The following is a 23322-nucleotide window of genomic DNA, read 5'->3' as shown; positions in this document are numbered from 1 at the left end:
AGCTCAGTTCTGTTTTTCTAAGATGTGGTTCTTTCAAAAGTAAGATAAAACAAATATCTATTTACCACAACTAGCCTTTCTAATTAGCTCCCCTGTGCCCTCTCCTTAAATTTAAACCACTTGTCTCCACATAAAATCTCCCACAGTTTCCTCCATTAACACCCTTCTGAAGGAAGGGCCAGCCCACAGCTGGCAACCGCTGGCTCGTGGGCTGCAAGCCATGGAAGGTGTGGGGCTGGGACGAAGGCGTGTGGAGAGGGGGTGGGGGATCTCGGCCTCTGGAGCAGCCCTCTTTGTTGAGGCTGCAGAAGTCTCCGACGGTGGGATACCATCTGGGGGATGCCTTTTGAGGGACCCTCAAAAGGCCTCGGGATCCACGAGGTCACAGCAACTCCTAAGCACTCTTGGCAGAAGATGTTTGGTGCTCTGAGGGAAAAGAATCTATCCCCACATACTTCTGCCCTGGACGCCCACTAGATGTTTATACTTCCCTAGAAGAGGTTATCTGCTTTTGACTTGAGACAGGCCCCAAACCAGGCCTCTGATGGGTGGACTGGGGACGCTGTGAAAGATGGCTGGGAGTGTGTGTGTGGGGGGGGGGGGGGTAGAGGGTGGGGATTCAGAAGAGGGGCTCCTTGGAATCCAAAGACTTGTAGCATCAGCTCGGTTCCTGGCCCTGCTCCATCCACTCCTACCAAAGAAGGAAGGGGTCTCCTCTCAGAGAGGGCAAGGTCTGAAGGGGCCCACCGCTGCCCTTGGCCAGTTGTGCGACCTTGAACAAGTCATTTCCTTGTCCGAGGCCTCAATTTCCCCAGCTCTGCAGAAGAGCCTGTTCTTCACATTTTGGAGACCCCGGCCTTCTGGCAGCCAGATGTCAGAGTGTCTCTAGGAAGGACGTCTTACAGGTGCAGATTCCAAATTCTGCTTACACATTCGAGGGTTCTCAGGCCCCTGGAAATCCCTCTGAGGACCGGCCGGTAGGGGCCCTGGTGGCGGTGACCAGGGTCCCGCATGCAGCCTGCGTGCTGTTGGCGCTCCAGAAATGTCTGCAGAATGAATAGATGGTCCCTTCCCACTCTCACCTCCTATGAGTCTAGGATTCTAGGTGCCTGGGCTTGAAGTCACATTCTGCATCCAGGGACAAAGGTACACAGCAAAGACACCTGTCAATGTTAGAAGTGCAAGTGTGCACACACACATACGTGCACACAGACCCAAGGTGCATGCATGCTGGCCGACTGCCATTCCTTTGCCAGACATGTTTTATCAAGATCCTACTCTGTGCTAGGCACCAGGCATATGGTGATGAGCTGGACTGACCCTGTCCCTGCCTTCATGAAGCTCAGAGTCTGGCTGTTCTGGGCACAGATCCATGCCAGACCTGGGTGCCCAGCAAGGCACAGCCCCAGCCCCGTGGCCAGGGCTGGGCTGCCATGGGCCTCGGGTGCTTCTGCCTTCATGAGTCTTTTCCTCCATCAAAAAACATTTTAAAGTACTCCTGTCTTGGTATAACGATGACCATAATCCAGGCTGAATGCACTGTTAGACATTATTACAGCCCTGCCCATGGCTCAGCTTTACCCACGAGATAATGCACAATCTAGGGCTGCAAGCACGGGTTTCAAAATGAGAATCCCTAAGAGTCAGAGGAGGAAGAGGTCAGGGAGGGAAGGAGATGGCTCTTGAGCAGCGCCCTGGAGAGGGCACAGGACTGAACTGATGGAGCACAAGAGGCATCGGGACCCGGGAAAGATCAGAGAGGGCAAAGGCCTGGTGGGAGGACTGTGCAGGACACGTGCCAGCAGCAGCCGGGGCCAGAGTTCCAGTGCCCCTCAAGGCTGGACCTGGGGGTCATTCAGGGTCTTGCCAACAGCCCCCAGCCTCAAGACATGCACCTCATGTCTCCCAGTTCCACTTGTGGACTCTCAGAATGCTGAGAAGGATGAGCCCTTAGATAACCTCCACCACAACCCCTGTTTACTGAGGGTGCCCAGGCACACAGAACACTTCACCATTACCCCACTTTGCAGATGAGCACACCAAGGCTCAGGGAGTTAAATAACTTGCCTGCAGTCAAACAGCCAGGAAGAGGCAGAGCTGGATTCATACAGGTCCGTCCTCCAGAGCTCTACGCTCCTAGCCCTACAGGGTGGAAGGGTGGGGCGACAGCAAGGCCAGGGGTCCCCATGCCACGGCCCCTGGGAGGAGGCACAACTGTCTCTCCGAGAGCCTGAGGGAACCCCATCCCATCATCCCACAGATGGTCAACTGAGGCCCAGAGAGGAGATATGATTGGTCCAACGTCACAGAGTTGGGGACAGAATCCACGGATCCTGGCTGCAGCCCAGGGGCCCTGCCCAGCAGTGGGGACGAGCAGCACCCTCTGAATGATTCCACTAGCATCATTAGTCTTCCTCATCCTCTCAATGTCAGAGAGCACAAAGCTTGTTTCTACAATGGCTGTGCCCCCTTCCTGGTCCGCCCTTCCTACCCCACCTGGCCATGCAAGTTCCCGAAGAATCAGTTTCTGTAAGGATCAGACTGAGATCTCCTTTCTCAAAAGTTTGTTCTCAGAAAGGGGAACCTTTCTTCTTCACATTCTTTGACTCCCCGCCCCAGTACAGAATAGGCTCCTCCGCGTCCCAAACCCATCCTTTCAGCACAAGAAGCACTTGCCTCCCAGGCTGGCTGCGTAGATGTTATCATGAACACGAGGTGACTCACCTTCGTGACAGCTCAGCCCGCTGGGCAGGAACGCAGTTCTGGGCGCCACAGTCTTCCAGAGGTAGAGACACACCGGAGCAGTCCCAGGGTGGGGGCGACAGGAAGGCCAGGGGCCCCCACGCCATGTCCCCTGGGAAGAGGCACAATTGCAGGAACTGGGCTGTGGAGTCAGGGTGTGTAAAGCTGTCATCAGATCCTGGGAGAGCATCCTGTAGAAGAAGGGTGATAAAAGTTGGGGAGAGGATTTTGACTCTTCGTGGAAGTGACAGGGTATCGGTCCATTCAAGATCTTATCACCATCAGTGCTGACTAAGGAGGAAATGGGTTGTCTAGGGCACTACTGAGCCCCCATGTACTGGTGACGTGGAAGCAGAGGCTGGACAGGGATGCTGGGAGGAGATTTAGGTACCAGACGGGTGATACAGGAATCCATGGCTTTATGGATTGGAGGGCTTTATGAAGACGATGCCTCTTCTCTTCTCATTTTCTAGGGAGGCAACATAGTCGAGGGAAAAGGAATATTTCAGCCTTTGAAGTCAGACAGTCTCTGTTTCAATCCCAGTTTGTACTGCTAAAAGAGCCTTCACCTCTCTCTGTGACTCAGTTTCCTCTCTATAAGATGAGGACAATAAGAAACATAACAGCTGTTGTGGGCGTTAAATAAGAATGTATATAAGGGTTAATAATGTACATGATTAATAACCTACTATTAATAATAACTCTTATATACTGTAAGTGAGTTTCTCCTCCCATTTTACAGGGGGAGGGAACAGAGTGTGGAGCTGTTAAGTGACATGCCTGGCCATTGTTCAATGGCTGGTAGGGGCGATCAATGTAGGAGGGGAGCCCAGTTCTCTTCTAGCACAGTGGGCTGTGTCCTGCTTGCTTTGGTCCCATTTACTGAGAATCTGCAAGTGCCACTGAGTAGCTCCTCTGTGACCAGGTACAATCATTATCCTCATTCCACAGATGAGGCTCAAATAATTAGGCCAGTTGCTCAAGGTCTCACAAATGAAGAAGCAGCAGAGTTGGGATTCCAATTCAAGTCTGACTCCCAAGCCCAATTTCTTAACCAGGCGTTGGCAAACTACAGCCCGAGGAGCAAATCCTCCTCACCTCCTGTTTTTTGTAAATAAAGTTTTATTGGAACACTGTTCGTTCGTTTGATTATGTATTGCCTAAGATTGCTTTCCTGGCACAACTGCAGGGAGAGTTAATGCAAATGGACTATCCGACTTGCAAAGTCTGAAACATTTACTATCTGGCTATTTACCAGAAAAATTTGCCTAGCCCTACTTTTTTTTCCCCTCTTTTCCATATGCACCCAGGGCACATGGAAGTTCCCAGGCAGGGACTGAATCTGAGCCAGAGCTATGACCTATGCCACAGCTGCAGCTGTAGCAACACTGTAGCAGCATCTTTAACCCACTGTGCCACAGCAGGAACTCCAGGTTAGCCCCACTCTTACACACCATTTTATAGTCTCTTCTTGGGAATTTAAGGAGAAGGTGCTAAATACCAAGACACTTTTTTTTTTTTTTCTGGCCCCATGGCATATGGAGTTCCTGGGCCAGAGATCAGATCCAAGCTGCTGTCTCGACCTAAACTGCAGCTATGGCAACACTGAATCCTTAACCCACTATGCTGGGCCAGGGATCAAACCTGCATCTCAGGGCTCCCGAGATGCCGAAGTTCTCTTTGCGCCACAGCAGGAGCTCCCAAGATGCATTTTTAGGCAGGTGGGAAGTAGTGACATGAACACTTTGATAATTAGAGACTGAATTACTGACCATTCCACCTTTCCTCCATCTCTCCTTAGGCAGATCCTCTGGTCAAAGGGGATGGGTTGAGTAAAACAAAGACCAAATTCTGTGTCTAGAGGATCAACAATGCTCTGTGTTTTGCATCTCCGTATTGTTCTGTATTATGGTATAATCGGGGGATTAGTTTTAAATTTTTTATTATTTAAAATATTTAATTATATTACTTTTTTTTTTTTTGACATTTCTAGGGCCGCTCCTGTGGCATATGGAGGTTCCCAGGCTAGGGGTCCAATCAGAGCTGTAGCCACCGGCCTACACCACAGCCACAGCAACGGCAGATCTGAGCTGCATCCTCAACCTACACCACAGCTTACAGCAATGCCAGATCCTTAACCCAATGAGCAAGGCCAGGGATTGAACCCGCGACCTCATGATTCCTAGTCGGATTCGTTAACCACTGAGCCACAAGGAGAACTCCTATATTACTTACTTCTTGATGGATATTTAGAGTTTATTTTTATTATAACTGTCAGAACTGCATCTTTTCTTTTTTTGTGTCTTTTTTAGGGCTGTACTTGAAGCATATGAAAGTTCCCAGGCTAGGCGTTCAAGGGGAGCTATAGCTGCGGCCTATGCCACAAGCCACAACAATGAGGGATCCCAGCTATGTTTGCAACCTACGCCACAGCTTGCAGCAATACCCACTTAACCCACTGAGTGAGGCCAGGGATCGAACCCACATCTTCATGGATACTCTTTCCATTCTTTACCGCTGAGCCACAACAGGAACTCCCATCTTTTCTCCTTTTCAATATATGATCTCCACTGTGAATGTATAATATCAAGCACCACTTCATTCCCCAAGTGAACCAGGGAGTTAATAGATTTCGATATATAGGGTTAAAGAACCGATTCGGTCCACAAATAAAAGATATGAATCTGAGCAGAGAAAATACCGAACCAGGAGTCCAGAGACCTTGGTTCTAGAATAGCTCCATCTAACCAACTGGGTGATTTGAGTCTCAGTTTCCCCTTATATAATGGAGCTATTGGACCAAATGTCTGCTAATGGCTCTTCTAAGTATGGTAGTGCATCCCCATAGAAAATGCACCAAAATAAAGCCTTCGGGGGCAGTTCTGCCCAGAGGGAGAGACCTCACAGAAATGACCACTGATCCCCCAGCGGGGGGGTCTCTGTTCCGAACCCAGCCAGTCCTTTGGGAAGAGAGGACTGGGGTCTGCGTGCATCAGGCACCTTCCTGCTCATCTCGGGTTTTGTCACAGGATCCAGGGCTCCTTTTATCAGAAGAGGGGGATTTAGGGCTGGTGAGGGAGGAGGGGCCCTGGTGAGGGGCAGTGGGTCAGAAGACGCCAGCAGTTGGTCTCTATGACGGGGTGGCGGGGGGAGCTGAAGGAAGCGGCGACTGTCCTGTCATCTCCCCCCTCCTGGGGCTGGCTCTATCAGGGCACTGGGGAGCAGGGCAGGATGGGCATGTCATCGCCGTGAGGGGAGGGGGCGTCCCCACCTCCCTGCTAATCCCCACCGTGATTACCCTCTCCCTGGGCAGGAACCAAAGCCTTTTGGTCCTTAGGTCCTATCACCCTTCACAATTTGATCAGCAAAGAAAGAAATTTCATTGTTGTTTTAATGTGTATCTATTTGATCACTCCAAGAATTGGCCTTTTTCCTGTTTGCTATGTGTATTTTTACTTTGATGGCTTTTGTTTAAACTTTTTTTTCTTATTAGCGGTATTTATCTTTTCTCTTTTGAGTTTTTAGGTGACGTAACATGTAAATATATCTTTTATGTTGTCAAGCGTTTACAAAATCAGACAAAACTGGGTGTAGCAAGAAAAGAGCCTCTTCCCTTCCTCTGCAATTCCGAACTCCAGAGGAAGCCACTTATAATTAACATTTGCTGGGTAAATGCTGTTCATTTTCTGTATTTATAAAAATTTCTTCAAATACACACACACACACACACACACACACACACAATTTTTTTTTGCTTTTGCTTTTTAGGGCCTCATCTGTGGCATATGGAAGTTCCCAGGCTAGGGGTCAAATCGGACCTGTAGCCGCTGGTCTATACCACAGACACAGCAACACCCGATCTGAGCTGCATCTGCGACTTACACCACAGCTCACAGCAATGCAGGATCCTTAACTCACTGAGCGAGGTCAGGGATCGAACCCACATCCTCATGGATGCTAGCTGGGTTTGTTATCTGCTGAGCCATGAAGGGAACTCCTGTATATACATAATTTTTTCATGTTTCATAAAAGTGGAAATATGCTATATCTTTAATCTGAAAATTGTTTTTAACAATTCTACATTGTAGGAGTTCCCGTTGTGGCTCAGCGGTTAACAAACCCGAGTAGCATCCATGAGGACATGGGTTCGATCCCTTGCCTTGCTCAGTGGGTTAAGGATCCAGCGTTGCCGTGAGCTGTGGTGTAGGTTGCAGACTTGGTTCAGATCCCGCGTTGCTGTGGCTGTGGTGTAGGCCGGCAGCTACAACTCCAATTGGACCTCTAGCCTGGGAACCTCCATATGCTGCAGGTATGGCCCTAAAAGCCAAAAAAAAAAAAAAAAATCTACATTGTAAACTGAACGAGGTCTCTCTTAGATTCCTATGCCTCTTCTCTATTTTACAAGCTCTTTCTTGTCATCCTTACTTCAAGAGTTAGGAGGGAAAAAAGAGTCAGGCAAGAATCATTAACAGATTAGAGAAATTGAGGCTCAAGGAGGAAACCTAACTTACCCAGATCCTTCAAGAATTCAATACTGGATGAGATCCTAAAGGTAGGTGTCTTCTCTATGCTGAATGAATCAGACCTTCTGTCCCTAAAGTCACCCTCCTGAGGGACACAGGCTGGAGTTGGGGGTCAGAGAAAGCAGAGGTGCTAAGAGAGTCCAGACATAGAAATTCAAACTACCCCCCAAGGCTCCACTCAATTCCTGATGTGCTAGGGGACCTTGGGGCAAGTGGTTGGCCCTCTGCATTCCCCATGCTCATCTATAAAATGAAGGCTTTGGTGGAACCAAATTTCCAACTGTGCTCTTCAGGGCCACAGGGAACCCCCGCAAGTTACTGTTCCCCAAAACTGAGCACGGGGGCACGTTTGGGGATGCTCATCGAAGCACTGGGTATGCTGGTGAGAAGCTGGAAGCAACTGCCATGTGACCAGCAGAGGGTGGGTTCTATGCATCAGGTCATGTATCTTTTCTTTCCTTCACGGAATAGTTAGAGAGTAACTACTGCCAGACCCTGATTCCCTGCCAGCATGGGTGGCTGTCCAGGCCACAGGGCTGAGGGGAGGAAACAAGGTACCAAGACCTGGGTGGGCTGATTCTTTTGATACAAACCACCACCTTCTCCAGGATAGGTCTGGATGTCTGGCTACAGGTGGACAGAGAGATGAAAAGGTGCTGAGGAGGGTTTGCAGGTGTGTCTCCAAATGATGGTGCCACTTCAGGAACGGGGGGAGTCTGGGCACCTTGTCTGGGGCACTTTATCTGTATTTTTCTAAACAAGGGAGACATATTCAAATACTGTTTGCAATTAAACTATATATATATATATATAAACTGTATATATAAAGACTTCTCAGTCCAGAGAGAAAGAAAGGACAAAAAGAAACTTGCCATTTTCAGTTTCAAGGAGTCCTTCAAAATCTAGTAACGCTTAGGTTCTACAACCTACCCAATGCTAGAAAGCATCTTGGTTTGGGGATCAGAGATTTATTTTATTTATTTATTTTGGTGGCTGCACTCACAGCATATGGAAGTTCCCAGGCCAGGGTTCAAATCTGAGCCATAGCTGCGGCAATGCCAGATCCTTTAACCCACTGTGCTGGGCCGGGGATCAAACCTGTGCCTCTGCAGCAACTCAGGTCACTAGAGTAGGATTCTTAACCCACTGGACCACAGCAAGAACTCGATTTTAAAGTAGATAAATCAATGACTATTACTGCTTGGATCCAAGACCAAGCTGGCTTTATCATCGAGGCAGCATCCAGTATATTCAGCTGCAGCTGATCTTCCCTTAGCTGCTTAAAATCCCATCTTGGCATTGCTGGACAAGAACACCCCAGGACTTAATTTACAAATGAGGAAACCTAGGCCCAGACTTGTGATTTCTTTCAAAAAAGTTATTGAGTATATTTGATCTATAACATGGTGTAAATTTCAGGTGTGCAAAATGTTAAATGATTTCTCATTTTGCCAAGGACTCGATTAATGGTAAAACCCAGATTATACAGCAGGGCGCAAGCCTGCCCTGTCTGCAGATCCTGGGCCCAGTGCAGGGAGGAGGGAGAGGATGGGATGGAGGGAGAAGCCATTGTCCAGACTCCCACTGGAAGCTCCAATGATGAGTCCTGGTGTCCAGCACATGCTGAAAGGAAGCCTTGTCAACATGGAAGGAGATCAAGGTGGCCGGGGGGGTGCTGAAACCTCCTGTCGGGTCCAGCATCTCTGGGAGATAGGGACACTTCGGCCGCTGCCCCCGCCCCCTCCTTGAGCTCTCTCCACTCGAATTCCGAGGGGCTTTGGAATCACTAGACTGTCTCCCGCTCCCAGGAAACCCCAGGCTTCAGTGGAGCCAGGCGACTGGCCATCCATCATTCTTATCTCCTGGCTCTGGCGGCCCCAGGTCCCTGGCCTGGATGAGCCCAGGGGGCCAGGAGGGCGGGGGGGTAGGGAGGGGGCAGGGGGGGGCCTTGATAACAAGAAAAGCAGCTGTCCCCTGGGGGAACTTCAAAGTGCCTGGAGCTGAAATTTATGGGCAGAGTTGTTCACATTAGGTGCCAGAGGACCATTCATCCCACAAATATTTACTGAGCACCTACTATGTGCCAGGCACTGGGTTGGGGGAATCTTATGGGCACAAAGAGATTTTGTTGTCATTAGGTTAAATGTCTGCCTCAGTGGACTCAGTTTGATAACTGCATATGTTCATTCATTCATTAGGCATTTATTAAGCACCCACTGTGTGCTGGGAGTTTCTGGAAAACCAAGACTGTTGGCAAGGTTAAATGAACATGCCCTCTCCTGTGGGCAGGGTCTGAGATCTACTAATGTGGGGGTCCAGAGCTTCAGTGTCAGGCAGATGGGCAAGTTACGCAACCTCCCTGGCCCTCAACATTCTTAGTGTAAAACCGGGGTGATACTCCTTCCTATCCTGTAGGGACTGGCAGAGGAGGAAATGACCTAAGAAACTGTAGGTCGAAAGCTTAGCCTGAGCATGGTAGACAGGATCTTGCACCAAAGGTAGCTATTTTTGTGACTCCAAGAATCACTGCCATCATCTGATTGTTCCGCGTGTGTCGAGTAGCTGCTCCTTGCTCAGCAGTTGTTGGCGGGGCAACTGGCTTGTCGGCCTGGGAGGGTTTGCAAGAGTCCCCACCTCTTCCCTCTGGTCTCTCCTTGGCTGAACCTTTGAGGTGTTAAGGAAGGGTTCCTGCATGGGGCCCAGAAGAGGCATTTGGACTTGGCAACCCTTCAAATCCCTCTCAGCCCAAGACTTGAAGGGCCTCTGAGCCTCGACCTAGGAAGGATCCTGGCAGGGGACCCCCCCCGCCGCCACGGGGCCCATGAGGAAGGCCTTCCTTCTGGAGAGTCCCCAGCTCCCTCCTCTGGGCCTTAGCCCTACTCTTTGAGCCTCAGTGTATTCGTCTATAAAATGGGGTTACCGGCAGGATAAAATGAGATGAAGACAGACGGTAAAGCCCTCGGCACAACGTCTGCACAATGAAATCTGTGATAAGGGGCGGCCAGTAACAAGAAGCCACAGTAAAATAACCATTGCCGTGGGGAATCGAAAAGGAGGAGGGGGAGGAAGAGGAAGGAGAGGAAGAAGGAAGGGTACCAGAGCTGTACTTTCTGGGGGTAGGAAGCCGTCCTTAGGTCCTGGGAAACCTGAGTTTGGCAAAGGAGAGCACACGTGATTCCAAAGATGTTTCTCAGCTCAGAGTCGGGTCAACGTGGAAGGGGAGATGCTGGGAGTTAGTGCTCTTCCTCCCCCGGTCAGGGGAGTGTTACCACACACACACACACGGATGAGCATGAGAGGCCCCGAAGAGTCAGAAGCAGGGGGAGTAGGGCACCCCCAGAGCTTGTCTCCTCTCTCACCCCTACAAGGCAGCAGTATGGACAGGCCTAGAGGTTAGAGGTGTGCCCCCTCTCTAAAATTCCTGTGTTGGGAGTTCCCACTGTGGTGCAGTGGAAACGAACCTGACTAGTATCCCTGAGGATGTGGGTTCGATCCCTGGCCTCCATCAGTGGGTTAAGGAGTCAGTGTTGTCGTGAGCTGTGGTGTAAGTTGCAGATATGGCTCAGATCTGGCGTTGCTGTGGCTGTGGTGCAGGCCAGCAACTGCAGCTCCAATTTGACCCCCTGGCCTGGGAACTTCCATATGCCATGGGTATGGTCCTAAGAGGTAAAAAACAAAACCAAAAACCGATGTTAAAATACTAACTCCCAGCACCTCAGATTATGGCCTTATCATGGCCTTATTTGGAGACAGGGTCTTTACAGAGGTAGTGAAACTGAAATGAGGTCATTAGGGCAGGCCCTCATCCAGGACAATTGGCGTCCTTACTAAAAGGGGAAATCTGGACAGAGCTTGGCTGGACAGAAGATGATAGGAGGAGACACAGGGAGAAGACAGGTGTCCACAACCCAGGAGAGAGGCCTGCACCAGACCCTCGTAGCTCTCCAGAGGAACCAACCCAGCCAACACCCCGATTTAGGACTTCCCAGGCAGCATCGCCTTGCCTGCCCACTTGCATCTCTCAAAAGCATCCTATCTTAATAAATCTTTTCTTGCTTATCAAAAAAAAAAAAAAAGAGAGAGACTTCCCAGCCTTCAGAACCATCATTTAAGTCAACAGCCTGTGGCGCTTTGGTGGTGTGCCCCACGGGATGTGCCGAGGGCCTCTCTGCGTCCTGGAGAGGCTGGCTCCCCTCCAGAACCCTGGGATGTTGCACAGAAACCACGGTGCAGGCTTGGCAGCATCTGACCGCCATACCAGCAACTTCGCAGTGATTCTCCTCTTCCCTGTGGCTGCCTGAGAACTGAAAACCCATTTTCCTGGTGCCTTCTGGTGGCAGCTGGATTAACCTCACCGACTGCTCTCCTCTGGGAAGACCTGTCAGGCTTGCTCTGGTCCTCTTGGGACTAGGGATTTGTCAGAGATTCTAGGAATCACTGAGCCAGCTGCATCCATCTCCTCCTCTGTCATTTTCTGTCTCTTCCTTCCCTCCTTCTTCTTTGGCGCCTCCTCTTCCTGGACTGGGCTCACCCACATCCCACCCCAGGACTGCCTCCTCCCGATTCCCCATCCTCCAGGCCACCCTCAGCTGGTGGCCCTCAGCAGAGTGAGGGACAGTCCAGAGCCCAAGGTTGCCTGGGAGACAGAGGCAGGAAAAGTCTAAACTCACTTCTTTGGAGCCAGAGAGAAATTATCCAGAGCTGGTTTCTCCTCCCACCTTCCAGGGAGCCCTGGTCTTGTCCCTGGTCTGGATACATTATTATATTTGCTTTAATTGCATTAAAGCAAATGACTGTGTCACCCTGTGGTTTGGATCAGGTCAAGGATCTGATAATCCATCCTGGCACAGTCTAGACAGGAATCACTTTGATGCTGTTTTTAGCAGGATGAGAACAAACAATTTTTCCAAAGTGGTCACATAGGCAAACAGGCTGGTGGGTCATCTTTTTGGGAGGACGCATGCCCTGGCTCCAGGCAGCCTGCTGACTGACTCCCGGGCCCTTGGGGGAGGGAGGACTGCACCCCCTGGGATACAAGGAGCTTGATGTGGAGACATCACAGGCTTAAGCCTCCTAAGATGTGAAACCTGGCTCGGATGCCTCTTCCAGGAAGCCAACCCTGACTGATGTCGCCCCACACAGGGCATAAAGGTAGCATAGCGCAGTGTGAGACAGCTGGCCAGACAGATGGAAGAGCGGTGGAGTGCATAGAGGGTGCTGCTAGAGCAGGGAGCCCGTCCTGCCCAGTCTCTTTCCTAACTCTCTTTCCATCCTTTGGATTTCACTGAAGAAAGCCTCAGTGTCGTCTAATCTGTCTCTAACATGGCTCTCCTGTCTGCTGATCTCCCCTTTTAACAGAGAGAGCAGGCCCTGGGCTCTGCAGCATCAGATCAAGCTAGATTTTGATAACAGCACTTTGTTTTCGTTGTATTTATTTCCTACAGTCTCTTTCAAACAACACTGGTCTTCCCTGGACAGAAAGTGACCCATCGTTGGAGCACAGGAAGGTGGAGATGCTGAAGGCAGGAGCTGAAGGAGGATTTGGGGAGGCAGTGCTGGGGGATCTTGGGTGCGGGACCCACGCCAGCTCCGCTCTCTGCTGCTATGTGACTTCGGGCTGATAGCTTTGCTCCTGGAGCCTCAATTTCTCCATGTAAAATGGAGCTGACCATGTACTGCACCTGGTGAAGATTTTCGGAGTGTGTATACATATGAAAGCATCCAGATGGTGCTTGGCATGAAGTCTGCCCTCTGCCTGGTGGTCTCGTTCCTTGCAGGAGCCACCGTTCCCCTAAGCTGGTCTCAGAGTCTTCTCTGGTCCCGTAGTCAGAACGGCCTAGGCTCCCTGTTCAGTGGAAGCTAAAGGAGCCTGGAGCCCCCAGCCATGCTCTGGGTCCAGCTCCCTGGCCTTGGGCTGGCCCTTCCCCTCCCTGGGCCTCAGTTTCCTGATTTGTCAGCAGAGGTTCTGACCACACGATTTCAAGATCCCTTGCTCTGACATAAGAACATTTCAGAGTTTCAACTCCGCAACAGAAGAATTTCTGTTTTGCCGACTCAGTCTTGTGCTCCTCCCCACCTGCAGACTTGGCCACGGACCAGCGGCATGAGCCTCACCTGGGAGCAGGTGAGAAATGCAGACTCTCAGGCCCCACTCGGATCTCCTGAATCAGCATCTGCCTTTTTGTTTGTTTGTTTGTCAAAATTTTGTCTTTCTAGGGCTGCACCCGCGGCATATGGAGGTTCTCGGGCTAGGGGTCGAATCAGAGCTATAGCCGCTAGCCTATGCCACAGCCACAGCAACACCAGATCTGAGCCATGTCTGCAACCTACACCACAGCTCATGGCAACACCGGATCCTTAATCCACTGAACAAGGCCAGGGATCGAACCCACAACCTCATGGTTCCTAGTCGGATTCATTTCCACTGCGCCATGATGGGAACTCCAGCATCTGCCTTTTAACAAGATGCCCAGAGGACTTGAAAAGCTGATTTATACGGCCCAGTCTGACACAAGAGTTTTAAATGTTTTTCCATCTTCACTTACACTTATAGATTTCTTAGGAATTTTAAAAAACAATGAGCATGGAATTTTTTTCAAAACAATAAAGCTGTTGGAAAAATGCTAAAAGAACCCAGCCCAGTTCAGAGAAGAAATGGTTTCTGTAAATCTGGTAAACAGCTTTTCCCAGGAAATTCTCCTCCTGTGTAAGGTAGGGTCTCCCACTTTCCATAGGTTAGCCTCTTCCCAGCAAGTGTCTCCATCATGCCAGATTCCTGGAAGTCTGTGTTTGTGGGGTATGTGTGTATGTGTGTGGTGTGACTATGTCTTGAAGCTGATCCACTGAGCAGAAACTTCAGCCAAGTCAGCAAAACTGGAATGGAAAAAACCCCTAGATTCCTAAGGGCTTCAGGGTAAGCCTGGGGAGCTTGGGCAACCAGCCCTCAGATAAACCAGAGCAGCGCATACTGCGGATTAGTCAGGCATCTGGGCCTTCCAGTTGGGCCCACCTCCTAGAGGGCTTCTTGCCTCTCCCTCCTGCCCAGCGAGGGTCCTCTGTTTCTCCTCATCTCTAAAACAAAAGCCCCAAAGACTGGGCCATCCACGTCTTCAAGGAGTTTATCCCAGAGAAGCCATCCAATGGAGGCAAAGATCTTCCTGCAAGAATGTTCACCACATGCTGGTGATAAGAGTGAGAAGCCAGAGAGAAAATCCAAGTGTCCAAGAATAGGGCCCTGAGGTCACTTCGTGCTGTATTTCAATCCTCCGGGCAGCGCCTGGGCGTGGGTCAGCCGTTATGGGCAGGAGATGGCAGGTCTGGCTTTGAGGGATATTTGAAGCAAGTTATTTAGCCTCTCCAAGCCTCAGTTTCCTCAGCTGTAAAGTGGGGATGATCCCAACACCAAACTCACTCTCTTGTTTTGAGGATTAAATGAGGACACACCCAGAAAACATGTAACAATATGCCTGGTGCCCGGCAAGCGCTGGGTCAGTGGTGGTTTGCTGTGCACTGGTTCAGATACGGACAAATGTTGCAGGCAAATATTAATGACAAGGAAATATATATATGGTGCAGTGTAAATGCAACATGATCTGTTTTGTGAGGATATGTGTATATATTCACGTTTAACACAGTATGGAATTAATAAACATATGGCGAAGATGTGGTTGCTACAAGGACAGGAAACATTTGGCCACTGGGTAACCCTTTCTTATTTCTCAGGCTCACTTCCATCATCTCTGCCTGAAAGTGCCAGGGAAAGTCAGCTTTGGAGTGATCTTTGATTAGGACCATAAAGATGACACAGAAGTGGTGCCAGTTGAGTGCGAAGAGCCAGGCACCTTCTAGGTGTCCTTCCAGCCATTTACTCTTCATAACCACCTATGAGGGGATACTATTAGTATTCCCATTTTACAGATGATGAAACTGAGGCACAAGGGGGCTGAGTAGTAATCTGTTGAAGGGCTCACAGCCAACATGAGGTTAGAAGATAGTTTTGAACCGGGCTCTTAATTCCTATGCTATCCCACCCCTTAGGCGTTTCATTTACAAACAGTGCAACTAAGAACCCCAAGAACCCGGGGGTCAGGCCCGAGGCCACAGAGCCAAGCAACTGCAGAGGAGAAACTAAGACTGAGCACCTCGAGGCCCAGACTCTGAGCCTCCACAGCGCCCCCTTCAGCTGGGAAGGGCACCTGGGCAACTAGCATTTGCACTCCTCTGCACACAACCATAGGGCACGGAAGTGCAGTCTTTGGCGAGCAAAGGAGATAACCCAGAAACCCCTGGCACCATCCCCCCTGCCCAGCACCGCCTCCGCCCTCTAAATCCTGTGGCATTTAAGGCAAATGTGATCCATATGGCTCTGATTCATTTACACTTAAATCTTCAAAATACTGGATTCGAAGAGCTGTTACTTGCAAAGCCTTCAGAACCTGTTAAGTAAGATTCAGCTCCCTAACTCCTGCTCCCAGCCCCCGCCGCCAAACCCGTCTCCCTCCCCTTTCCCCATCTGGACTGGGGCTCACACCAGCATCTGGTAGCGCTGAAAAGAAACGCACAAACGCACACTGGGAAATGTGTATGTGGGCTCAGGAGACAGTTATGAGGATGTTCAGAGCAGCAGTGTTTGTAATCCCCAAAGCTGGAAACAAGGCATATGCCTCTAACGGGAGAGTGGACAAATAAAACTGTGGCCACAATACCACACAGAAGTGAAATGGATGCGTCTCACAGACATCCTGTTAAGGGCAGAAACCAAAACAGTTGCAGACAAATTCATCTAATAATACCATTAAACAACATTTTATTTTATTTCTTGATGAATTCTATTACATTGATAAGTGTACAACAATCATCACAACCAAATTTTACAGCATTTCCATCCCAGACTCTCAGGGCATCCCCCACCCCCCAACCTGTCTCATTTGGAAACCGTAAGTTTTTCAAAGTCTGCGAGTCAGGATCTGTTCTGCAAAGACGTTCATTGTGTCCTTTTTTTAGAGTCCACATGTAAATGATAGCATTTGATGTTGGTGTCCCATTGTCTGACTGACTTAGCATAATTTCTAGGTCCATCCATGTTGCTGCAAATGCTGTTATTTCTTTCCTTTTAATGGCTGAGTCATATTCCATTGTGTATATGTACAATATCTTCTTTACCCACTCACTCCTCTGTCGATGGATGTTTAAGTTGTTTCCATGTCTTGGCTATTGTAAATAGCACTGCAGTGAACATGGGAGTTCATGTGTCTTTGTGAGTCATGGTTTTCTCTGGATAGATGCCCAGGAGTGGGACTGCTGGATCAAAATGGTAATTGTATTTTTAGCTTTCTGAGGACTCTCCATACTGTTTTCCACAGCGGCTGCGCCGATTTACAATCCCACCAACAGTGTAACAGGGTTCCTTTTTTTCCACTCCCTCTCCAGCACTTATTGTTTACAGACTTTTTGATGACAGCCTTTCTGGCTGGGGTAAGGTGGTACCTCATAGTGGTTTTGATTTGCATTTCTCTAATAATGAGTGATGTTGAACATCTTTTCATGTGTTTTTTGACCATCTGTATGTCTTCTTTGGAGAACTGTCTGTTTAGATCTTCTGCCCATTTTTTGATGAGGTTGTTTGGTTTTTTTTGGTATTGAGCTGTAGGAGGTGTTTAGAAATTTTGGAGATGAATCCCTTATCAATTGATTCATTTGCAAATATCATCTCCCATTCTGTGGGTTGTCTTTTTATTTTGTTTAAATAAAATTTTAAAACACTGAAAATCATTACTTGCAAATATAGAAACTACCTTGGTAAAGTTTCCTTTTTTTCTTAGGTCTGCTCCAGAGGCACACAGAGATTCCCAGGCTAGGGGTCCACCGGCCTATGCCACAGCCACAGCCTCAGCAATGAGGGATCCAAGCCTTGTCTGCAACCTATACCACAGCTCATGGCAATGCCTTAACCCACTGAATGAGGGCAGGGATTGAACCCATAACCTCATAGTTCCTAGTCGGATTCATTTCCGCTATGCCACAAGAGGAACTCTGGTAAGGTTTACTTTTTAACCTAGTAGTGAGTACCTGGATTTTTGTTCCAGCATGTGAACCTTTTTGTATAATGTTAGAAAGCTACATAATAAAATTTTCAAAAAATCCTAGACTTAGCATCAGCAAAGAAATGTATCTTATGTATTGAGTTCAATTCCCTTATTTCACAGAAGAGGAGAAGGAAATAATTCAGTATTTGTTAGCTTTGTAACACTTCAGCATACTTACTTGCCAAGCCTGTCCTCATTTCATTTAAATTCTACACCCCTGCACTGCAGCATCTGCTATTACAATTTTCATTTTACAGATGAGGCCCGGAAGGCTCCAAAACTTCCTCAAGGTCATGTGGCTGATAAACCACAGGGTTGGGATAGGAGTCCTGACCTTCTGGCTCCCAAGGTCACACACACACCAGATCACATGCTGTTGAGGCCAGCACTGTTATTTGATTTTCCCCCACAATTCTCTGAGTTAGGTTTTACTATTCCCAGTTTCACAGATGAGGAAACCGAGGCTCTGAGCAGTCAAGTGATTTGCTAATGGTTGTTCAGGGAGTTATTCCACAGAGACCAGACCAGGGAGCTTCCTGACTCCAGGTCCAGTCCTCTTTCTAGTCCAGGCTTCACCTGGAAGATCTGAAGGTGGGAGAATGCAGCCATGTTTATTCTTACCTTCCATTCTTTTGAAGCTCTACACAGTTTAATTACTTCCAAGGAGAATGAAGCCCCCAAAGTTGCCTCGGCCAGGTGTGGGGCACTGAGTTGTCTAGAAGGGGAGAACCTGGCATCCTGCAGCCAAAGGAGCCAACTTCAATTCCACATTCATTCATGACCAGCATCCAGTCTATTTGTCAAGGTTCCTGCAGGAAACAGGTGGCACAAGCAAATTGGCTGATTTGAGGGGAGTTTAATAAAAGGACTATGCACAAATTTACAGGCAGGGTGTGGAAAAAGCAACCAGTTACAATGTAGTGCTCTGGGGCTGGCAAGGGCAGGGAGGTATCACCACCCAGGTCTGATGGGCAAAGGAAAGAGCCATTATCCACCCCAGGGGAGAAGCACTTTTCAGTGGGCTGCCTGACTAGAGCTGTGCCCTTGGTACAGGGCTCAGCACCTCCAAGGAGGGAGCTGAGGAAAGATAACCCAACCTCACACTCCTTCTTCCCGCAGAGCCCTTGCTAGCAGCAGATCCCCTGCTGATCTTTTGGCCAAATCCCATGGGAAACAGGGCAAAGAAGGCTCTTGGTGGAGTTCATACAGCTCAGCTTCCCAGGGCACAGAGCAGGCTGGGGAGAGCCAGAGACTGAATCCAGAGAGGCAGGGAGAAGATACCTCTCTATTCTACAGAAAACACTGGCTCTCGTTCAGACATGCTCAGACTTGCACCCTTTTGTATCACCTCCACGGCCAGCCCCTGGTATGAGTGTCATCCCTCGGTTGTATTTCTGCAATAGACTCTTGAGTTATCTCCCAGCTTCTACAGTCAGCGATCCTTGCAAATTGCACATCAAACCGTGACTCCTCTGCTCAGAGACTTCAACTGAAGGGTATGAGCCAAAGTCCTTACAAAACCTCACAAGTTCCTATACCATGTGTCATCCACCCTCACCCCTTGACCTCATCTCCCTATTTTTCTCCAGTGCTCATGCTACTCCAGCCACAATGACTTCCTTTCTCTGTGATATACCAGGAGAGCGCCTGCTTTAGCGCCTTTACTGATCCCTCTGCCTTTTCCTCCCCCTCCATTTTTCACCTTCCATCAGGTCTACTCAAGGGTCTCCTGCTCAGTAGGACCTATTCTGACCCTCCTTTGTAAAACTGCAAACTCTCTCCCCATCTCTCACCCCCTACCCCTGGTCTCCATCGTCCTGCTCTAGCTTTCTTTTCCTCCTATTACCTGTCCTCTTTTAACATGCCATAAAATGTACTTAACTGTTATATTTGTTTTCTTTTTTAAATTAAAAAAAATTTTTTTTTTCTCTTTTTAGGGCTGTGCCTGCAGCATACGGAAGATCCCAGGCTGGGGCTCAAACTGGAGCTGTAGCTGCTGGCATCTGCCACAGCCATACCAACGCCAGATCCGAGCTGCATCTGCGATCTACACCACAGGCCATGGTAACACCGGCTCCTTAACCCACTGCGTGAGGCCAGGAATCCAACCTGCATCCTCATGGATACTAGTTGGGTTTGCTACTGCTGAGCCATGATGGGAACTCCAGGTTTGTTTTCTCTATCTTTCCATTAGAACACAAGCTCTGCAAGCATAAGGCTCTGTTTTGTTCATCAGCGTGTCTCCGGAACTTGGAATTTAGTAGGTAGTCCACACATAGTTGCTGAATGTTGTTGAATGACTGAAAGGGAGGCGAGGAAAGATTAGGCTTGGAATTTTCTGATTAGAAAAGGGTAGATGCAAACTATTACATTTAGATAAGGATAAGCAATGAGGTCCTGCTGTAGAGCACAGAACTACATCCAATCACTTGTGACAGAACATGATAAGAAGATAATATGAGAAAAAGAATGTATACACATGTATAACTGGATCACTTTGCTGTACAGCAAAAATTGACAGAACATTGTAAATCAACTATAATTTTTTAAAAAAGGGTAGAGAGTGGGTAGAGCCAGTGAGAAGATTAATGGGTCCCATAGGAGGAGAAGGAAAAAAGTCAATGGAGAACTGTTCAATATCTACCATATACCTGTTAAAATTGTACCCTACCAACAGATATAAAAGGCCTGAACATTCTGTATACACTTTGACCTAGCAATTCCACTTTCAAGAATTTGTACAAGGAAGCAGTCACAGTTTTTTGGTAAAAATGTGGTCACAATGAAATTCTTCATAGTGTGTTTATAACAGTAAAAAATTGGAAACAAAGTAGCCATCAAATAATGCTTCTATGGTACAGCCATAGGTGGAATACCATGCAAATATTAGGTGTATTAATCCACTTGAAAATGTACTTATGATAACGCTTAGTGAGAAAAGCACATTATAAAACAGCATTATATTCTAATGTTTTGTTTTACTGAAACATACAGATGTCCCTTGAACCACATGGGTTTAAACCATGTAGGTCCAGTTATATGCAAATTCCTTCCACTAAATTCTTATGACAGGAGTTCCTGTCATGGCTCAGGAGTTAATGAACCCAACTAGTATCCATGAGGACTCGGGTTTGATCCCTGGCCTGGCTCAGTGGGTTAAGGATCCATCATTGCCGTGAGCCATGGTATAGGTCTCATATGCTGGCAACTACAGCTCCAATTCCACCCCTAGCCTGGGAACCTCCATATGCCTTGGGGGCGGCCCTAAAAAGACAAAAAAAAAAAATTCATGTGACAGTACATGATTCATTGTATCCTTAGATAGGGAATCATGGATACTGGAGGGCCAACTGTGAAGTTATATGCAAATTTTTGTCTGCATGGGGGTCAGCACCCATTGCCTTCACATTGTTCAAGCATCTGCATGTGCATTTTATTTCTTTTTTGTTGCTTGCTTGCTTTTTAGGGCCACACCCACAGCATACGGAGGTTCCGAGGCTAGGGGTCTAATCGAAGCTACAGCTGTGGGCCTACACCACAGCCACAGCAACGCCAGATCCAAGCTGCATCTGGGGCCTACACCACAGCTCATGGCAACGCCGGATCCTTAATCCCCTGAGCGAGGTCAGGGATCAAACCCGCAACCTCATGGTTCCTAGTCGGATTCATTTCCACTGTGCCACAACGGGAACTCCTGCAGGTGCATTTTTAAAAGTCTAGATGTGTTCCCTTCATGGTTCAGTGGTTAACAAACCTGACCAGGATCCATGAGGATGTGGGTTCGATCCCTGGCCTTGCTCAGTGGGTTAAGGATCTGGTGTTGTTGCCATGAGCTATGGCATAGGTCGCAGACAAGGTTCAGATCCCAAGTTGCTGTGGCTGTGGTGTAGGCCGGCAGCTGTAGCTCCAATTGGACCCTTAGCCTGGGAACCTCTGTGTGCCGCAGGTGTGGCCCTAAAATAGCAAAAGAAAAAAAAATCTAGGAAGCTATAACCCAAAATATTAATAGCACTTATCTCCAAATGGACACTATGCAGGTATCTTATTTCTTTTGCCTCAATTTCCTAAATTTGCTTCAAGGAACTTAAATTACTTACTTTAAAAACTAAATTTATATATTTAAAACAGCAGTTATTTATGAGATCTTGGACAAATAACTTGACTTCCTTTGGCCAGTTTCCTCATTTTTGAAAGGGAGATAAAAACAGTTTCAAGTTCCTCCACTTTAATCAGACCTGCTCTTAGATGTATATTGGAGGAACTGGCCAAAACTAAAATATAAGGGAAGAAAAGAATTAAGAGATGTAAGGATTGAAAGGGATAAAGTTAGCATTATTTGCAGTGACTATGTTTATTGACTTCAAAAAAAATCAAGCTGAACCTAAGAAAATTAATAACTACCCAGAAGATATAATTTTAAAATACAGGACATTCATGAATGGTAAAAAATATTATAAAGTCTCTGGGAAGTAATGAAGAAAAAAGCCAATCCAAATACACTAATTTATTCTTCCAGCACAGAGTAAACCTATTCAAAACTGTGTAATAATCTATATGGGAAAAGAATCTGAAAAGGAATAGATGTATGTGTATGTATAACTGATTTACTTTGCTGTACGCCAGAAACTCACATAACTTTGTAAGTCAACTATATGCCAATAAAATTTAATAAAAATGAGAGAGGGAGGGAGAGAGATAGAGAGAGAGGGAGAGAGAGCTAAGATATCCCCTTTTGTAATCCAAATGGACACTATGGGGCCTTCCTGGGACAGACCCCCTCCCCCAACCCTCTGCATTAGCTTCTCTCTGAAGAGCCTAGATAATAGTATCTGATACACATTTCCTGAGCTGTTTTACAGATGTTAAAACCCCCACCAAATGGAAGAAATTAACTACTTGATGACCACGTGCGCATAGCCCCCAGACCTACTGGCACCTAAGGATTGATAAATGTAACCCCTGTGACATCACCTGGTTACCTTGCCATCAACCAGTCAGAGAACTGTGCATGAGCTGATCACATACCCTAGGATTCCCCCTCCCTCATCTGCCCCTTAAAAGTGCTTTCCTGGGGGTTCCTGTCCTGGTGCAGTAGTTAACAAATCCGGCTAAGAACCATGAGGTTGTGGATTCGATCCCTGGCCTCCATCAGTGGGTTAAGGATCCAGCATTGCCATGAGCTGTGGTATAGATCACAAATGTAGCTCAGATCCCAAGTTGCTGTGGCTGTGGCTGCTGTGGCTGTGGGGTAGGCAGGCAGCTACAGCTCCTATTCAACCCCTAGCCTGGGAACCTCCTGGGTGCGGCCCTAAAAAGACAAAAAGGAAAAAATGCTTTCCTGAAACCCAGCGGGGACCTTGGGTGCTCTGAGCTGCCCTGGAGTCCTTGCCTGGTGCCCTGAAACAAATGCTGCACTGAACTTTAGCACAACCCAGTGTCAGTAGACTGGCTTTTCTGCACACTGGTGAGCAGACCCAAGTCTGGTTTGCTAACACTTTCACCATTTCTAGTCCACATTAAAGTGGTTATTTTAGCCATTGTAAAAAGAAAAGAAGAACTAATGAAGACATACAGCCTGGAAAAAGAGTAAAATTTTTTTTCCCACAGATGATATGCATAGAAAAACATAAGAAATCTACAAAAGAAACTATTAAACTCAAGACACAAGGTCAATATTTAAAAAATTAATTTTTGGAGTTCCTATTGTCGTTCAGCGGGTTAAGGATGTGGCCTTGCTGTGAGTTGCGCTGTGGGTCGCAGATGCAGCTCAGATCTGGTGTTGCTGTAGCTGCGGCATAGGCTCATAACTATAGATCTTATTCCACCCCTAGCCTGGGAATTTTCATATGCCACAAGTATGGCTATAAAAAGAAAAAAAATTAATTTTCATTCTATAGTAGCGCAAACAATTAAAAATTAGGTGAAAAATAATATTAATCATAGCTACAGAATCTATAAAATTCTTAGAAATA

At 47.8% G+C, this 23322-nt stretch overlaps 1 long non-coding RNA gene across 3 annotated transcripts in view; it reads right to left on the bottom strand.

The window, feature by feature from the left end:
* Window positions 1–2731: 2731 nt before the first annotated feature.
* LOC125123593 (uncharacterized) overlaps window positions 2732–23322 on the bottom strand; it is a 101442-nt gene continuing 80851 nt past the window's right edge. For 2 of the 3 annotated variants that reach the window (XR_007134095.1, XR_007134110.1), the window contains exon 4: window positions 17269–18159. This is a non-coding gene — a long non-coding RNA (uncharacterized LOC125123593). Of the gene's footprint in view, window positions 2934–17268; window positions 18160–23322 lie in introns of those variants that run through there. The other variant, XR_007134097.1, reaches the window with a different exon arrangement.

This window comes from Phacochoerus africanus, chromosome 1, assembly GCF_016906955.1.
Source record: "Phacochoerus africanus isolate WHEZ1 chromosome 1, ROS_Pafr_v1, whole genome shotgun sequence".
Classification (NCBI taxonomy): Eukaryota; Metazoa; Chordata; class Mammalia; order Artiodactyla; family Suidae; genus Phacochoerus; species Phacochoerus africanus.
The sequence above is the reverse complement of the archived record's forward strand: the minus strand, read 5'-3'. Positions and strand labels throughout refer to the sequence as shown.